At 43.4% G+C, this 19,774-nt stretch overlaps 1 protein-coding gene across 2 annotated transcripts in view; it reads left to right on the forward strand.

The window, feature by feature from the left end:
* Nucleotides 1-19,774, forward strand: part of CLINT1 (clathrin interactor 1) — a 565,784-nt gene that overhangs the window by 406,986 nt on the left and 139,024 nt on the right. The window lies entirely within an intron of this gene.

The raw sequence follows: 19,774 nt of genomic DNA on the forward strand, positions 1-19,774 counted from the left end.
CCCGGAGAAGTCTGTCTCTTTATTTACAATAAGTTAATACATAATATGGAAGGCGCTCTCTCACAGAGCTTGGACAAAAATAGATGGCGGACAGTATTGAACTGGGCGACGAAGACTGGCAGGGGGCTGTGTCATCTCCCAGGGGGGTGGCTATCCCTGCAAGACTGCGACTGGTCCAACTTAAAATCCTACACAGAATATACATGACGGGACCTAGACTAGTGTTGATGGGAAGGGCGCCCGCAGGAGACTGTCGCAGGAGGCCTCCAGTAGCCTCCATAACCCTCAGAGGACTGTGCCTGCTGTGCCCACTCATAGAAAAGATCTCCACTTGTGCCAGGATCAAAGAAGTGACTCCAATGATAAATTGTCTGACCTCCTGTAAAGCTTCATGTCCACCAGAAACTAAGGAAATCTGCACCCCTTGAGAGCTCTGCTGCCCAGGGACGCCTGGCTACGCTGGAAACAAAAGTGCCTGCTGTGATACTGAGTCCTGAGTCGGAGTAAACTCTGGTCCCCCCAAAAGAAAGATTTACTTACCTGCAAGGAACTGCTGAGACAGCTATAACCAGGAGATGAGTTGACACGTGGTGCTGGACCTGCACGGTCCTCCTCTGGTGCATTGTGGGAGATCGTGTCCTGGGGTTGGAAACGACCACTGACATGTGAATATCAGAACGGCCCAAGGTACACCTACCATATCTTTCCAGCATGAGGACCAATTCTTTGCTGAACCACAGTAAAGGATAAAAATACAAAGGACCCTGAGACTACTGGACCAGACCAGCAACTGCTCCCAGTAGACAGTGGTCCTTGTGACTGGCTCGCAACATGTTGTGGCCCACCCAAGTGAAGATTAGTAGCTGTTTTTGACAGTTAACCACTGACCCATTTACAACTATTTATTGCATTATTTTTAAAGTGAACTACAGTGATTTACTTACCTTTGAAAAATCATATCTTCGGTTTCCCTTGATAGATTTTTGTTGTTTGGGTGTCTATTTAAAGATAAATGTACAATCTATATTTATAAGTTGTGTGTTGTGTTCATTACTTATTGACTCTTGTGGCACGTCTAAATGTTTGCACTTGTTCCTTTGGCCAAGCCTGACTGCTGTGTGCTAAAGCAACCCAGGACTGGTTTTGTAAAAGAGCCTAACTGAACATGATAGAGATTGTTAAATTTTTACATGATGAGGTCTCCCACCATACCAATAATAATCCTCTTTCTGTACCGGAGCTACACCCCCGTGCCACCTGACTCTTAAGATGACGGACGAAGCCCCCCCGAGGGTAGATCTCCTATGAAGCAGCTGGGGAGGAGTCAGTCGATGGGGAGGTTATGAGCAGGAGTTCCCGAAGTCTATAAAGGAAGCAGCGTGGGTGTCAGACGTACGGAGCATCCAGAGCTGCAACCTGTGTCTGACCCTTAGATGGCCGCCACTGGGGACATTTGACTTGTGGAAGCTAGCCCCCTCTCACGCTAGCGATGCCGGAAGGTGCGCAACAAGGTCCCCAGCGAGGAAGCACTACAAAGCATAGACGTGCCCTGGCAAGCAGTGTGATCAGGAAAAACCAAGTGGGTGCCGGAGATTGCATCTATGCCACCAAAAAAGACCACAACCAAAGTATCAATTTTTTTACTCCCACAGAGAAGAAACAGGTGCCTGAACAGGGGAACGCGGACTCCAGCATGACACTGACTAAGGAGGTCCTGTTGTCGTCCATGTAGGAATTCAAGACGGAACTGCACACAGAATTAAAAGGAGACCTCCAGGCCTCTATGGAACAGCTGAAGGCTGACATAGCAGATAAGATAACAGCACTTCAGCATGATGTGAACTCCATTGGGACGAGACTGATGGAGACGGAGAAACAAACGCACGATTTGGACAAGAAGGTAACGGACGCCCATGACAAGGTGCAGATTCTCCATACCCAGCTCCAGCTGGCCCCTCCTAAAGAATGAAGACTTGGAAAACAGCTCAAGGAGGGACAATATTCGCATCGGAGACCTGGAGGAGGGAGTGGAAGGGTCCGACCTTGAGGCTTTTGTAGAGGGGCTTTTTGCAGAGATCCTCGGGCCAAAACAAATGAAGATAAAAATAGAAAGAGCTCACAGGGTGGAGCCAGCGGCTCCTGGAGAGAGAAGACGCACCCGGGATATATTAGTCAAGCGCCACTCGTTTAAGGTTAAAGAAGCGATACTACAGGAGTCAAGGCAAAAAGAATCTATCTCCTTCCAGGGTTTCATATGCGCACTATTCCAGGATCTGGCACAGGCGACCCTGCAACGCAGGCACTCATTTCGGGTTCTCACAGAACAATTGAGAGCTGAGCGAGGTGAGGTACCGTTGGAACTTACCCATTTGGGTTAGCCTTCGAGATTCTGAACAAACCGCGCCATGTCACAGAACTCAAGGAGGGCCTAGAGATATTGGGCATGCCGGTCCCCGGGGAAGAGGGCGACCCAGGGCCTACGACCACGAGAGTGTCTTCGCAGACGAAAACACCACAATGGAAAGCAGTTTCCAAAGGTCAACAAACTAAGACTTAACCCAAGGAAAGGAGGTGAATAAAGGTCCGATACAGGTGGGGATTAAGGACAAAGAGATTAGAGTACTGCCCGACGGATAACTCCACCAATTCAGTAGAGTTATGAACCTCGAGAGGGCTACGAGGCGAAACCAGCTTGACCCCACATTAAGAAAATGTTCTACCATTGACAGCCGAACACACCGGTTATCCACTATGACCAAAGCTATGTTGTAAAAGTGAGACAGCTGGGCGTTGGGCTTAGGCCGAGTCACCAGCCATTATACTTGCAACCTGGAGGGAACACTAAAGCGGGATACCAGGTGGTCCGGCTTCCATGTTTATTTTTTTTTATGCTGCTTGTTTCTATTGTATGGGGTGTTTCAGGGGGGGTGGTGGAGAAGCAGTCTCAGTAAAGGGAACGAGGATATCCTTTGCTATACGAGTTGATGTGAAAAGGTCGGGAGACAAGGCGTCCACGGCACGGACAGGGCGCAGAGACACGTCAAAGGGCACAACAAGCAGGCGAGGTCCGAGAGCCACAAAGATGATAGCGATTGCGACCTGGAATGTGAAAGGCCTAAATTCCCCTCTTAAAAACAAAAAGATTTGGAAGTATTTGTTAGACCACCAATTCGAAGTAGTGGCTCTCCAGGAGACACATCTAAGAAGACAGGATGAATTGAGGCTACCACACAAAAGCTATTCCCTAGTATATAGATCTTCCGCCAGTGCAAAACACAATGGGGTGGCGTTGATGTTCCACAACAATTTAAAATTTCCAACCAGAAGGGATAAAGACAGATAGGTGAAGGACTAGTCGTTATGGTAAAGGGGGAAACTTAGGGGGAGATTAGTCACTTTTATCTCCGCTTACGCACCCCAACACAGGCCAAGCAGCATTTGTGGGCACGCTGTTGAATACAATAGGGGGGTTTGCCGAAGGAATGATAATTCTAATGGGAGATTTTAATGTCACTTGGCACTCGTCGGAGGATAGTACACACCCCACAGATCCACGGGTGGGAGTTTCCCTAAAAGACTGAAACATAAGTTTCACAATCTGGGTTTTTTGGATGCTTGGAGTTCTCTCCACCCAGAAACGAAAGATTATACATATTTCTCACATGTCCACCGGACTTATTCTTGGTTAGACTATGTCTTTGTTTCACAGGGACTGCAGGGTATAATCCAGGAGGCTAAGATTCTCCCTATCACATTGTCCAACCATAGCCAGGTCACTGTAAGTCTTCAATGTGGGGGGTGGGGTTGCAGGGCCCACCAAGATGGTACTTTACAGTTTCTATGACCCGGGACAGACTGTTAAGGTATGAGTTGAGGGCTGCGATCAAGAAATGTTTTCAGTTGAACGACCCGACTGTCAATACACATCTTAACAACTGGGATGCCTTCAAAGCTGTGGTGAGAGGCAAGTGTATCTCATTGGTCTCGGCCCTTAAACAAAGAGCGAAGGAAAGGATTGAGCTCAAGGCCTCGCTGAGTAGCACAGAATTCGATTTAAAATAGAATCACACGCGGAATTCGAAGCGCCAGATAAGTGCCCTCAAAGGGAAACTCGGTGCCATCTACACAAACAGAGCGGAATTCACTTTATTGAGAATGCGTCGTAGCGAATATGCACAGGGAAATAAGGTGGGCTCACACCTAGCGCGACAGCTGCGGGAAAAGAGGGAACAGGAGTACATTGGGGGTATAAGCAAGGAGGGAGGGGAGATAGAACATGACGATAAGGGCAAGGCAAACATTTTTACAGACTTATCAAGAGCTTTACAGGGCAACTCCCCCTGATAGAACAGCTCAGATGAATTACCTGGCCACGCTTGCGCTTCCCCAGATTTCTGCAGCTTGGAGGGACCAACTAGATGCTCCGATCCCCGAGTAAGAAGTGGGACACGCGATCTCCGCACTAAAGCCCCACAAAGCGCTAGGGACTGATGGCCTGACAGCGCATTTCTATATGACCTATGTGCCGGAATTGATTCCCCACCTAACTGCGCTTTTTAATTAAATAGCGACAGGGCAGAATGGCCCTCTATGGCGGAGGCCCTGATTACAGTAATACCTAAGCTGTGGAAATATCCTTAGCAGTGTGCCTCTTATAGGCTAATTGCCCTCTTGAACTTGGATGCTAAACTATATTCAGCAATATATTGCCATCCTGCTTAGAGAACCTTATTCCAGATATTATCCACCCTGATCAGTCGGGATTCAAAAAGTGAGAAAAATGCACAATATCCGCAGGACGCTGCACCTCATTGAGAAAGTATCCAGGTTCGAGATACCAGCGGTACTGGTGGGATTGGACGTAGAAAAGATTTTGGGGAGATGAACATAAGGTATCGCTATTTGCGGACGATGTTCTGCTGACTCTCTCTTCCCCGGAACTTCTTTACGAGCACTACAGGAGGATCTGAAGAGCTTTGAGGTGGTTGTGGGCTTTCGAGTTAACTTGGAAAAACCATACCTCTTAGACCTAACACTATCGGTCAGAGAAAAATTACTTATGCAGCGGGAGAATCCTTTCACCTGGGCCACACATAAGCCGCTATATCTAGGGATCCAGATCACTCCCAGACTAGAAGGTCTTTTTTAGGCAAACTTCCCACCCCTACTCACACAAGTATAACAAGACCTTAAACGATGGAAACCTTTGTTAATTTTCTGGTTGGGTCGAATACATGCAATCAAAATGACTGTCCTCCCCAAGCTGCTATACCTATTCCAAGTGCTCCCGATTGACCTAGACAAGGAGTTCTTACCTGGGGTCCGCTCCATGATCTTGCGCTATATTTGGTATAACGGAAGAGCACGTTTACCCTTCCACGTATTAAGGCGGCCAAGGGCTGATGGGGGAGCTACTATAGGGCGGCCCAGCTACGAGTAATGACGGAATGGTCCTTGAGGGAATCGGACAAACACTGGCAACACATGGACCGCGCCATTGTGGGTAGGACTATCTGGGACGTCCTGTGGAAACCTAAAAAGGACAAACACCCCCCACACCACCCCTCATGCATATCTTAGCACCCCCAACCGGACTAACCTTATGGTTTGGGACGAGGTCATATACTCAGATGCATTTTAATCCGGCGTTTCACCCAGCCTTGAAGGCAGGGACGTTTGATTCCTGGAGACAGGGAGGATGCCTCGTCCTCTCCGACTTATTTCACAATCATGACATTCTCACGTTTGAAAATTGGCAGCGGGATTTTCAAATTGCTCCCACAGAACATTTCCATTATCTTCAACTTAAACATTGGGCACATCAACCGCAAGTGAGGGAGGCGGCTAAGCGGGAGTTGACACCGATAGAATTCTTTGAAAGAAGGGTGGGCTCTATGAAAGGGGTGATCTTGTTTCTGTATGGGCTACTGATCTCTACAACAGTTGCTCTGAGACCACGATATGTCCCTTTCTGGGAGCACACTCTGGGAAGAGAGGTGAGGGAGAGGGAATGGAAATACTTGTGGTCGGTTATCGCCAAGAACAATCACTCACTAGAGTTGTGGGAAGCCCACTACAAAACATTGTTCGATTGGTACCTTGTTCCCACCAAAATTTAATTGATATTTCCACGATCCTCTGATCTTTGTTGGCAGGGATGCAGCATGCTGGGGGACTTTCACCACATTTGGTGGGACTGCCCAACCATTAAACCATTCAGGGAGGAAATCCTGGCCCAAATGAAGGAGATACTGGGGTACCCCCTGCCGACTTTAATTGAGGCAACACTCCTAGGTCTTAGAGACATATCTCTAGAACAGCAAACCAGGGTGGACAAGGCAATTATGTGGGCGTGCATAGGGGCAGCAAAGAAGGCCGTCGCGGCTTCCTGGAAGGAGGAGGCCCCGGTGCTGGCGCAATGGCACTCACGCCTGTGGAAGATACTTACTATGGAACACATATCTGACATCTTTAGGGATGACTATAACATTTTTTAGTATAAATGGGGTCCCTTAGTGTCCTATCTCACAAGGGATTTGCCACTCGTGGAGGGCTCTACACTTGTTCCAGTTTTAAGTTCATAGTGAGTGGGACTCTAAACACCACCGGCTAGTGGGAGAGAGGGGGGGTCCCCCAAAGGTCCTGAAAGACGAGACAACTCCACGTTCTGGACATTCACAGATGATTGATGAGAATAAAGTTGGGTCTTCTCCACCACGAGATAGGAGGAAGGGAGGTGAAAGTTTTGAAGTTGTATGTAAGTTCTAGAAATGCAAAGTTGGCTTGAGATTAGCGATATATTAATGTAACTCCCTCATTATAAGACACTGTGTTCTCTATAGCTTGGGGGGGAGCTGTGGGAGTCCTGGAGGCTATGGCCTGGCTGAATGAAGACAACCTAATTTTGTGTTTAATAAACAGAAGTTGGACCAAAAAAAAGCAGGAATGCTTGTTGAAGCCAAGTCCTGAAGTGCTTTCATTTTGACACAACACGAGGAAGGTTACTTCCAGGAGTCAAGCTTTTAAAGCCTACGGGGTGAAACAGCTGCTTAAATGGAAACAGCAAGCTTTAATGAAACTGTAATTCAATTCAAACCTACTTTCTCTTCTGCCACAACTCTGAATTCCTCTAAAAAAAGAAATGTGTCCTATGTCCACCAGGGCAGCAGACTGATACTGTTATTATAGTTAGAACTTCTTGTGATCAGTGAAAAATTAACCACTGCTAGTAGCAAATGTAATCTCTGTTAAAAGAATGACCACATTAAAAAACTGTGACCGTTATGCAGATTTACTATATACGAGATATCAATAGGGAATGGATCACTTGACCTGATTAACCAGGGTTAGCAACGTTGAGGTTGACTTATTCTTTAAAAAAAACCATTCACGTTAACAAGACGTGTGGCGGGATATCTTGGTTCTCCGCCAAGTTAAAAACGTGACGGCATCATCATGGGGCTTCTTTTTCGTATGCTATCCTCCACCAGGAGGGAAACCACAGGTTATTGCAGTAGTGATCAGAAATTAGTGAGTGTGAAGTGCTCTTGTGGAAGTGTGTTAAAAAAGGGGGAGATATCCTCGTATATCCTAGATCTTGTTTTTAATGAGTCTGGAATTGAGGTGAATAAAAACAGTGTTGTGTGCAAAGGGACGGGTTACTAGTCTAAAGGCACTGAGAAGTGTCCAAGATTAGGTCGACCTGTTTCAGCCCTGTGTAGTCGCCCATACTATGGTTCAGTTTCACTAAAAAAGGTCATAGAGGACCTATTTGTGGTGAAAAAGAACAAAGTAGAAAAAGAATTTACAAACATATATGTATTTTTACATCATGTTATTTGACTGTGTGTGCTGTCAAAGTCCACATTCGTATATATGGGAAAAGTAACTAGAAAATGCCAATTCTTTATCCCCATCAAAGGATTTTAGGATGTGGGCTCTCCGGGGTCACGAGCCCTATTATTAGGTCATGTGAAGTATGTAGCACAAAGTTTCAAAATTGTGTGGTCATCGCTGGCTCGCGTTGTAAAGTTTCATGTATTACAGCTGCATAATTGTGCCTGGCTCGTGTTCTGAAACACATATGGATGTGGCAAGTGTTTGGGCCCCCATCATGGTTGTGGGGTTCATATATGTGTGTAGACTACGTATGGAGAAATCTATGCATATAATAAAAGCAGCAGGGTCAGTCGCTGGTTTGAGATAACGTGGCAATAAGTGTTATGAGCTGTTACAGATCACTAAAGAAGCGGCGATACATTGCGTGTTAGTCAGGGTGGGGCAGTGCAGGGTTATGAGTAGTGAGACGGTACAGCTTCTATTACTATGACCGCACGTAGTCATTGCGGGATTTGTATGTTTGTAAGTGGGAATGCGTTGCGGTAACCAACAGTTAAAGAGAGCGTAAAATGGAGTTTTCGCATACCTTAAAGACCGTAATTACGGGCTTCAGAGTGGGGTCGGCGGGCATATTAATCTGCTGAGGAATTGAGGAATACATTAAAATCACAAACAATTTCAAAGGATACAATACGTGTCTTCGTCGTCCGGTGGAAAGTATCCGTTGTACCTGCATCTATGGCAAGGAGCGAGTTGTGCTCGCTCTATTAAGCCGACCCCCTGCTGAAGCCCGGAATTACTGTCTTTAAGATACGCGAAAACGCCATTTTACGCTCTCTTTAACTGTTGGTTAACGCAAAAAGGGGATGCACCATTAGAACAATCTTCTTTATTTGTCGCATCAGTTTGATACATTCCAAGCTCTAAAATTATTTAGAGAAATTTTAAATGTAAACAATCTATACAATCTTAAAGATGTTGATAATGTTAGATTAGTTCTGAGCCAACACAGGTTTCGTCATGCTTGTTCCGCAATTGAAAAACATCTCAAAGAATATAGTTAAGTCAATCGATATAGATCAATCCTGACATCGCAGTTAATAGCAATAATTGATACTCATATTGGTTTAAACTAAACCACTTTGTTAGGAAATGATAATTAGCAGCAGACTGCATAGCTGGTTATAGCACAAGAAAAACATATTGGTGATACTCTTAATTACCAGTCCTCATCTGTGAAAATACTACAATGGTTACTAATTCATAATAATCACTGGGGAAGGATTTACACTGGTGGGGTAATGTCCCTCTCCAGTATCAATGATAATTATATCAGTTAAATAAAATAGTAATGATACATTTACAATTATCTAGGGTTGGAAGTAAAGGCTCGCAACCTCAGGTGGTGAGTCATACTTTATATTGTGTCTTCCCTGAAACACTGATTTGTGCATTATCTAGTTTACTATTGAGTGGACTAGGTGTTTATACTGATTTTGTTATTTACAGCCTTAAACTAAGGAGACAAAATTATCTCTTTAGTGTCACAGATAAGTGAAAACTTGCTTGATTCCTGATCCACTTCAGTTTTCCTTTTGTGGAAATCAGAGGTTTAGTTAATTTTGGTAATATTTGAACCCTTTTGAAACGTGGTTGCAATCTGTGTTAATTAAGTTCAGCATTTGTCTATAATTTACAGTGTTATATTGCTAATTCCAAACTTTACTTATCTGACTTAGTAGTGTCATTCGATTTCTTTGTGTATATAATTAAACAATTGGATAGCTATGTTTACCAAGTCATGGGTTTGCTTCCCTGTGCTTAGTGTTAAGCTTATTTGTGGGAGCACTCAGAGAATCTTAACATAAATCTTTTTAAAGGTGGGTAAATCTTGGTTTATTACACTCGTATTTTAATAGAACCTATTTTTACTTTCAGATTCTGACTGTCGGGCATAATTTAGGAATACCCTCTCCTAGCCCATATATTCAAATAGGATCTGTATTGTTCTTGGCGTTTCCAGACATACACTTTCGTGTCTTCTAGCAATATCTCTTTGATATTATCTCCTTTTAATGACTGGAGCTAGGTTTAAACATTTTGGCAATTTCTAAAATGTTTTCCAATTTTTCATAACAAATCTATAATAGATCTCAAAAGACTTACTTATTTCAAAGAACAATTAATAGTACTGGCTGTATTTATAGGTACTTCTATCCTTGCTAGTTACTGATATTTTATGGTGATGAACATTTTTCTGGTAAATTTTTTCATGATGTACCATGAATCTGAAAGAAATACGTTGGTGATAGATTCCTTACCTTAGAATTACCCCCAGGCGTCAGACTGTATCCGGAAAGTTTTAGTCAGCAGTACCCCTGCGTGTCGGAAGGTGGCGTTGTGCAGCTCCGTGTCCGTCGTTGGCGTCGTGGTCGCCGAGATGACGTCGCGGCAGCTACTTAGACGACACCCTCGTGCCCTGACATCAGTTTTTAGGGCTCGCGCCCTAGCGTTGCAGTGCACAGGACTGCTCGCGCAGGCAAGACCCCCTTCGTAGGGTTTTTTAAAACAATGCCTGGAGTCGCACATGTCGTGCGTGTGCTTTTCCTTTTGCTTCTGCGATTGGCCTTTGAGTGCGTGTATTTCCCTATATCGGCATGCAATAGGCCAAAGGCGGACACATTGCTCCGCTCATGGCCTATTGGTGTCTATTACGCGCACCAAAGGCCATGTGGTTTCAATTATCGTACCCAGACACGGGCGCGATGATTGAAACCACATGTTCGCTGTGGCGCGCGCACCACTCACCGGCGTCTTTTTTTTTATTTTTATTTTATTTTATTTTTTTGCTTCATAGTTTAGATGATTAGGAATCAAGAGCTCGGCTTCCTTAACAGAGTAAGGAAATGGCGTTGCAGCTGAGGAATCTGCATTTTCCTTGTATCTATGTACTTTTTAAAGGCTTGGGTGGTATGCTCAAGGTCTTTTCCCTCCAGTGAAAGCAACTAGATTTCGATTCAGCCTGGATGATAAATTTTGTTTACATATTTTTATGAACACTATCTTAACTTCATGTTTTGGCTTCTCCTCCAATTTCTTCTGCAAACGAGGTTTCTTGCCCTTGAAGCTGAGGTTGCTATGTTTTTTGTCTATACATCTGTGCTGAATGGAAGTCACCAGGTTTGTGTGTTTTGTGAATGCTTACTATTTTCGATTGAAATATAACAAATCTGTACGGGAACGGGGTGCTATGCAAGAAGGCTTTTGGTCAATAGTTTGCCTCATAATCACATGTGGAATTCCTTGCCGGATGCACCCAACTTCATTTGTACATCTGCGATTTTTTGTTTCGAATTGGGTGGTGCTTGCATCCTTTCTGTGACGTTGATTTTAGAAGACTATAAAAGGTTGTTACATGTGCTATGCTGCAGAGTCCCTGTGATCTGGCTTGGGCAAATTGTGGTCCATATTGGATCGTTGTGGCACTGGGGTCCACTGCACCTGCTGTCAGTCATAGCTCCTAACTGACTATGATTATGCCTTATACTACCCAACGATGAAGAAAGTAGACACGTTTTTCTTACTTTTATTAGAGCCTATTGCACCCCTGCTACACCACTGCTGTTGGGGCTATAAGAAAGATTATCTCCCTGACTAAAAGATATTCAGTAACCCCTTACTAAGTTGGTTAGGTCGCAGTTGTGGGGGGGTGACTGTGCATGCTTTTTGCTTTCAATGTTGGTGAACCAAACCAATGTTCAGTATGGTTTCTGCACAAAGATCTAATCCTGCGACTTGAACTATTGAGCAAATTTCAATTGCGCTGAAGAGATATGGACTATTAAAGCAATTGAAAATGTATTTTACAGTCTTGCACTCACGAGCGTTAATCCTGAATTAGTCCGATGGGCAGGCGGGTAATTAAAGCCTTTGTCACCCAGTGCAGAGCTCTTACAGAGATTAAAGTGCTAGTCTTTGGTTGTTGGATTAAAAGTGTCCCCATTTGTGACACGGTTTGTACAAAGCACACGTAATTGATTAAGCAAAAAAAACAAAACGATGCGGGTGAGCTAAATTAATTCATACGCTAATGATTGATATGTGGCTTGCAATATTGTGCACAAATATAAGTATTGAAGTGAAATTGTAATTTTAAGATAACGTGCACTCAGGCAAATCCATTTGTACAGAACAGCTAGAGAGCAAATGGGATGTGTTTGGGATAGCACCGGTTCCTCCCCTGTTGTGGATTGAAAGAGAATGGAATTTGCTTTTTAAAGACATTTATTCAACCCCCTGGAGCTAGACATGATCATTAAGGGCGTGGGTGTAGAGGTTTTCATTCAAACATAGTCGAAGGCGACCACGGGCAGAAAAGGCTGACAGGAAAAGGTGACTGCTGCTGTCCTGTGTGAGCTGAGCAGTCCCTTCCCCCAGGACTGACCTCACCTCACCTTGGACAGACCTACAGTCGATTCGCAGCAGTCAAAGCCGGGTCTGGCGGTGTCCTTGGGTGTGGCCTAAAGTCAGGCCCGTCATCGGGTAAGTGACTTCTCGCCCCTTAATAGACGTGAGTGGGATGTGCTGGCAAGGTAGATGGGCGGCTTAATGCTCCTGCAGCTGGCGACCCGAGTAGGAAGACACCGTATTTTCTGTCATTAGTAAACAAGTGTTCTTGAGCGTGGAGGACAATAGCACAGCCAGTACGCGCACTGTAAAAGGAATAGCGCTGCATAGCGGTACACGCACGATACAAGACCTCATCAATGTAGCAGACAGATACAAGCAACCTAGTGTCGCCTCTACCCTCAAGCACACAAAATTGTCCGCTTCACAGTCGGTTGGAGTTCTAAAATTGGCACGTGGATCGATTGCCTGACAACAACGTGCCTCTGCCTGCCGCTAGTGTGAAAATATACCTTTATTTGGAGTGTAATGCCAGATTTATCGGCTGCCTGTGACGTGCCCGCCCGTCATATTCTTACTATTTCTTACTATCTCTGCCTCTGCCTCTCTCGTGCTTGCTCTCTTCCCCGGTCTGGTCCCCGGCCTGCTCCCTCGGGTCTCGGATGTCATCTGCGGACAAGTGAAGACTGCTTTTTAGTTCTCAATCTCTACGCACGGCGCATCGACGCGCCCAACGTGATTTGTTGCCAAGGAAACACTCAGACTTCTAACCTAAAAAAAAAAGCTTATAAAGGGGAAAGCTGAGCGCCGAGAGAGTTAGCACAGATGCTGCCTGGGAGCAACGACCTCAGACATAGACACAGAACGAGGAGGCTGTGTATTTTTTGTTTTGCGGCTGAGAAGGGAGCTGATGTTCAAGACTCTCCATCTATTATATATATTACATGTACATCTACCTTACCAGCTTCACTGGCTCTTTTCAAGACTGTGGCAGCGATCAAGACTGTATCTATACTGGTGTCTCTGCATGCAATTTTATCTGGAGTCTGGAATAAGAAACAACTACAGGGGCGAGATCGGTGGGGTGCACCGATACTAGGAATCTGCCAGATTATTCACGAACGGATTCTGACGCCCCCTAACCACCCTAAAATCTATAAAGCCTATAAACCTCCAGACATGGAAAAAAATATGGAAAAGAATATCGGAGAGAGCCGGAACAGAGGCGACAAAGGGCTAGAGCCCAACCTGGAGAAAGAACAAATAAGCCAGAAAGCACATACAGGGGTAGCAAGCAATGTCACCCCTAACATGGAAGAAGAGGGTGAGGCAGCTGAGAGGGCGGAGTTTGAGCGGACACTTGCTCAGCATACGACCAACAGACACAAAGGACCGGAAACCAGAGGAGTTAAAGCAAAAGAGAAAGAGAAAGACCTGGAAAAAGACTCGGCTAACGACCTGGTTAAAAACGAGGCCCAGGAAAAAAGTAAAATTAAAGATAAAAATATGGAAAAAAAGTTGGGGAAAGAAAGAGAACAGACCAAAAGAAAGGAGAGAGAGAAAGAGAAAGAGAAAGACAAAGAAGTTGGTAACACTGAAGAGAAAGAGCTAACAGAGGAAGACACCAAACTGGAATTAATGGCTAAAAAAGCGCAGAGATTACAGACTATAAAAAACTTAAAAGCAGCTGCAAAGAACACCTGCCTAGTAGAATCGTCGCAACCAAGAATCTCTAACATATTTAGCCCTTTACATAAGGATTGCCAGAGTGTTATAATGTTGAATGCTGACCCTAACATAAACCATGAAAAGACAACGACACCCATAGAGATAGACACAGAAAACCGTAGAGAGGAAATGGAGCAACGGGAACAAAAAAAGCAACTTCTGAGCCAGGTCAGAAAGGAGTTAATACCCTTACCCAACTCTTTTAATTTACAAGATCCTCCAGCGGGGGAAAAAGTACATTCTCTTTCGAATGAAGACTCCGACTCAGATCTATATGAAACAGGAATGTCTATCTCTAGTGACTCTAGTCAACTAAGCAAATCAAGAGAATCGAGCCCAAGTACACGAAGGGGAGCTGCATCGCTGGAGATCTCTGGCACTAATGATTCAAGAGTGTTTAGCGAAATCAACACAAGGAAAAAAAAAAGTGGGGGTGGGAAAAAAAAGGCCAAAACACAAAAAAGAACGAGACGTGCTGAACGAGGAAACTACAGATCCTGGGAACAATACGGACTACGCTAATGATAGATCTAATCCTCCTCGAAGAAGTCCAAGGACTAAATCTGCAGAGGAAACACCATGTCAAAACTCAGCTATTCAGGAAGATCAAGAAATATATCAAGCTAAAACCCCCGAACCCTCGCTGAGTCAGGTGCTTTGCTCAATAAAAAATGTTCACGAGGATGTAAAAAAAGAGAGTCAAAAGAATCGTATAGCAATTGAAAAACTACAAGGTGCTGTTAAAAAAGTGGGTAGTATTTGCTCTGAGATCTCGGAAAGAATGGTTATGGTAGAAACTCGCACGGAGAATCTTGAAACTGATGTGGCGACGCTTCAAAAAAAGGAAACAGAACAAGACGGAATAATAAGGGATCTCATGGCCAAAGTGGAGGATCATGAAAACAGATCCAGAAGAAACAATTTAAGGTTTCTTGGAATCCCGGAAAACTTTGAAGGAAATGATGCCAGAGCGGCCATGGTCACCTTATTAAAAACTTCATTTCCAGAACTGGATACATGGGATATGGAGAGGGAAGTCCAGCGAGCCCATCGCTTCCCCTTAATGCTACCAAGAAACTCTAACAAACAAAATAAATTTCCAAGGGCAATGTTGGTCTACTTTGGGAATTTTCTCCTTCGTGAAAAAATTTACGATCTTGCAAGACCTACTACCCAAAGAGAACATAAAGGGTTTAATTTTTTTGTCAGACCAGACTTCGCTCATGCCACTGTGGAGCGAAGGTGGAGAATGCGCCAACTATTTGAACCATTTGAAAAAGCTGGAGCAAAAATATTCCTTCAAAATCCAGCACGATTGAAAATTATATTTAAAGGTGTTACAAGAAATTTTAATAGTGAAATACTGGCAGAGAATTATCTTCGGGAAATCTCAGAGACAGTCTCCCGACACTCAGGGAAATAATCTAAATCAAGCATTATCTTGTAGTAAAAAAGAGGATATTTAAGATTAATCAATCACTATAATTCTTATTTTGTAGTAGATACACGTTGGGGAACTTGTGGAACTTAGCTTGATTGGCTCGGGGAATCTAAATGTCTTAGGATGTGGATCATCCATAAAAGTAAGCATCTTATTTACCTCAAAATAGCCCAGCTCACAGGGCCTGCTTGCGCAGATGTCACACCCCTGGACCAGACTGGCCCAGGTAACCTTCAAAGGTGGTGGCGGGTGGGGGGAGGGCAAAGGGGAGGGGGGAAATTCGGACAGGTTAGACATAAAGGATAGTAAATTTATGTTAAAAAGGAACAAGGAAACGGTTTTAGGGATCACAGGAAATCAGAACACATGTGAAATAAAATACGGCATGCTTGCTCTATCAGCATGGCTGCGATAAAGGTATTATCTTTGAACATAGGTGGTTTAAACGACTTAAAAAAAAAGGCAAATGGTTGCTATCGGGTTACAAAACTGGGGAGCTAATGTCGTGTGCATGCAGGAAACGCATATTGAAGGATCCCAGAGACAGTTGTTAAACACACTAGGCTATAAATTGGTGTGCGCTACTTCACAAGGGGTTAAAAATCGTGGTGTGGCTATCCTGGCTAAAGGGAGTGGATTGGTGTTTAATAATTCTAAAACCGACAAGTTTGGCCGTTGGGCTATCACCGAATGTAACCATCAAACAGGGCAAAAAATAACAATTTGTGCTATTTATGGGAACAATATAGATGACCCCGCGGTCTTCGATGAGGTCTCCAATGAATTAACACACTGGCCTCTTCCGGCCCTGGTATGTGGGGACTTCAATATAAACCTTCCCATTAATTGGTCCGTAAATGATGACTGGGTCTATAAAGGGGGAAAACCGAAAGTATTCCGCTCGCTTAAAGATTTATGTCTTGTACATGGACTTGTGGATAGCTGGCAGATTGCTAATTTTAATACTGGTGACCCTGGATATACCTTTTATTCAAATCCACATCGTACACATACCAGAATTGACTACATTTTACTTTCAAGCTCATTAATTAGGACCTCCCAAACTGTCAAACTGCCCCGGATATTATCTGACCACAACCCCCTTTTTTGCACCTTGACTACTAGCTTAGCTAAATCAGAGCCTAACATGTGGTCATTTGAAAAAGCATTATTATATGATCCTCAGTATCTTACCCACATGAAAGACTGGATACCAAAATTCCTCACAGAAAATATCAATAGCTCATCAATAGAGGTTGTGTGGGATACGCTGAAAGCAGGGGTCCGGGGCGAGACTGTCATATTCGCTTCGAATAAATAAAAGAGAGAAAGAGGAATTAAGGAGGTTACAGGATGAACTTATATCAGCAGAAATCGAACTCATTAGTGCTACTAGTAATGTAGATATGACCAGAGATATCTCTAGCGCCTTAGCCCAAGTAGCAGTTGCCAAGGCAGCTATTACTAATATTTTTACAGATAAAGCAATCCGGAAAGCCACTGCACGAAAATAACTAGTCTATGAAGTTAACGAGCTAGTGGGACATCAACTGGCAATGCAACTACGACAACAGGCCAATGCTAATTTAATAAGGGAAATTGTAGATCCAGTGGAAGGACTGTTAAAGGACCCAGAGCTGATCAAGCAAGCATTTTGGAGGTTTTATAAAGAATTATACACTGACAGCAGCCATGGAGACACCATAGAAATAAAAAGATACCTAGAGAATTGTGAAACCACAAAACTCGAGGTAAATATACAGATGGCTCTGGAGGAAACACCAAATATGGAAGAGGTCCTGACAGCTGTTAAGAGCCTCCCTAAAGGAAAGGCAACAGGGCTGGACTGCATCCCATCAGAATTTTATAGAATATTTTTGGACGAAATAAAACATACATTTAGTGATCTAATTACACATATCTTTTCTGGGGGGGAACCTCCCGGCTCCTGGTCTAAGGCAAGAATTGTTATTTTTGCTAAAAAAGGGAAACCCCCAGAACAACTAGGATCATATCGCCCAATAACCCTTATAAACGCTGACTCCAAAATATACTCTAAAATTTTGGCAAATAGAATGGCGCCTATAATACATAAAGTTATCGTCAAAAGCCAACATGGTTTCGTCCCTGGAAGGTCAACTATAAATCACATTCAGAGGGTTATTACACTTTTTGATGGAACAGAAACCACCGGAGACCCTATGGCCCTGATACTTTTGGATGCAGAGAAGGCTTTTGATAGGGTTTCCTGGCCGTTTCTTTGGAAAGCAATGGCGACGTTGGGATTTCGAACCAAGTTTATTCAAGCGATACAAAAAATGTATTATAATCCTAGAGCCGTCGTATCTGTTAATGGAAGTCTAACTAAGGAAATCGTTGTTTTGAGAGGAACTCGCCAGGGATGCCCTTGCTCGCCATTGCTTTTCGCAATATATATAGATTTTTTCATCCGCTACTTAGAGAAAAACAATCATATAATCCCCATTATATCACAGGGATATGTAACAAAAATACTAGCATATGCGGATGACATTGCTATAGTTACTGCAGACCCTAAGGTAGCAATGCCGGCTATTGAGACCGAGGCCAGAAAATTTGGACTGGTCTATGGCTATGCGCTAAACCAAGGAAAGACACAAATTGTCTTAAACCAAAAAATTTGGATGGATGATCCTAGGGTCGTGCTGAGAGCGACATACCTGGGGGTGACAATCTCTTCTAAACTAGAGGAAGTGGTGGATTTAAATCTTAAGCCATTACTCAACACAATACAAAAAGATTTACAACGGGTAAATAATCTCCACCTCTCCATTATTGGAAGAACTAATGCAATTAAAATGGTGTACTTTCCAAAGATTTTGTATGTATTCAGGGCAGTCTGCCTAGAAATTCCAAATCAGTGGTTTAAAGTAATGGAACGTATCTTTTCTAGATTTATATGGTCATACGCACAACCCCGGCGAGCATATAAATTTCTTACTCTTCCCAAGGATAGAGGTGGGCTAGCGCTCCCCAATTTAAGGAGATACTACTGGTCCTGTGTACTACTATACAGCAAGGAATTATTACAAGGATGTAATAATACAGAGGAAAACACCGCCTCAATCTTTCAGTTATTGGTCGGGGAATCCTGCTATGGCTATTTCTGGATACACACACATGATAGCTACTACAAAAAGGTTAAATTTAAGACTCTCTATAGCTGCTTTAAGGTATGGAAGGCCGTAAGAAAAGAGTTAGGGATAGGACGATTTTCATACTACACCCCCGTATTAAATAACCCAACTCTCCCATTAACCATCTTCAAAGATAACTGTGTTAAAAAATGGTACAACCTGGGAATAACACAACTAGGGGATTTTTATACTAATCAGGGGATTAAATCTTTTGAAGTCTTGAAAGGAGAATTTGGCCTAGATTGGCGGGACTTTTTTAAATTTCTTCAAATTAGAACCTTTCTAACTCATAAATTTGGATTAAGAAACATCTGGGAAAAATCTATGATTATAGAGATAATTATACATTCCAAGAAACAGTCGATTGGCGGAGTGTATGAGGCGTTGCTGGATAAACTTCCGGATGATTTAGATAAAATGGCAATAAACTGGCAAAACAAACTCAGTATTTCTAAAGAAGGATCTCTAGACTCCTATAAATTAGCTCAAACGCTTCTTATCTCCACCAAACTTCAGACACAATTTTATAAAACCTTCTTCTGTCTCTACTATACACCGAATAAGATTGCAAAATGGGGAACTGGCAATGGGACTTGCTGCCCGAGGTGTAATCTATTTAAAGCAGATTCTATCCATATATTTGCCACCTGCCCAGTGCTAATGCCTCTGATACAAAACATAGAGAGGTTTTTAACTTCTGTCCTTCATAGAAAGGTTGTTTTGCCTCCAGAGGCAATGGTACTTGGGGTTGTTGATACAGAAAAACTTGAGGATGGCTATGATCTAGTATTTGTGGCCATGGCCGTCTGGAGGCTATGCTTAGCATCGGCCTGGCTAGACCCGATACCGCCTACCTTTCAACAATGGCTAGCTAGGCTCTTAGCGCTGCATAACATCGAGATAGCTATTTATAAACGGAAAAACAGAAGGCGACGGGAAAGGGGCATGAATATCTGGACTCCTCTTACACTCTGGCGAGGTTTACAAATTTGATTTATTACCAATGCTGCAACATGTTTATGTTATCTCTGCTAGCTGTATTCTCTCCCTTTCTTCCCCCTTTTTTTTTTTTTTTTTTCTTCTTTATTTCTTTTCATTTATCTATTTCTTATTGATTTCTTTTTTCTTTATTTTTATTTTGTCTTTGGAATATTTCCTGTAAGATTTCCTATAATAGTTATGT

The sequence above is a fragment of the Triturus cristatus genome, chromosome 7 (genome assembly GCF_964204655.1).
Source record: "Triturus cristatus chromosome 7, aTriCri1.1, whole genome shotgun sequence".
NCBI lineage: Eukaryota > Metazoa > Chordata > Amphibia > Caudata > Salamandridae > Triturus > Triturus cristatus.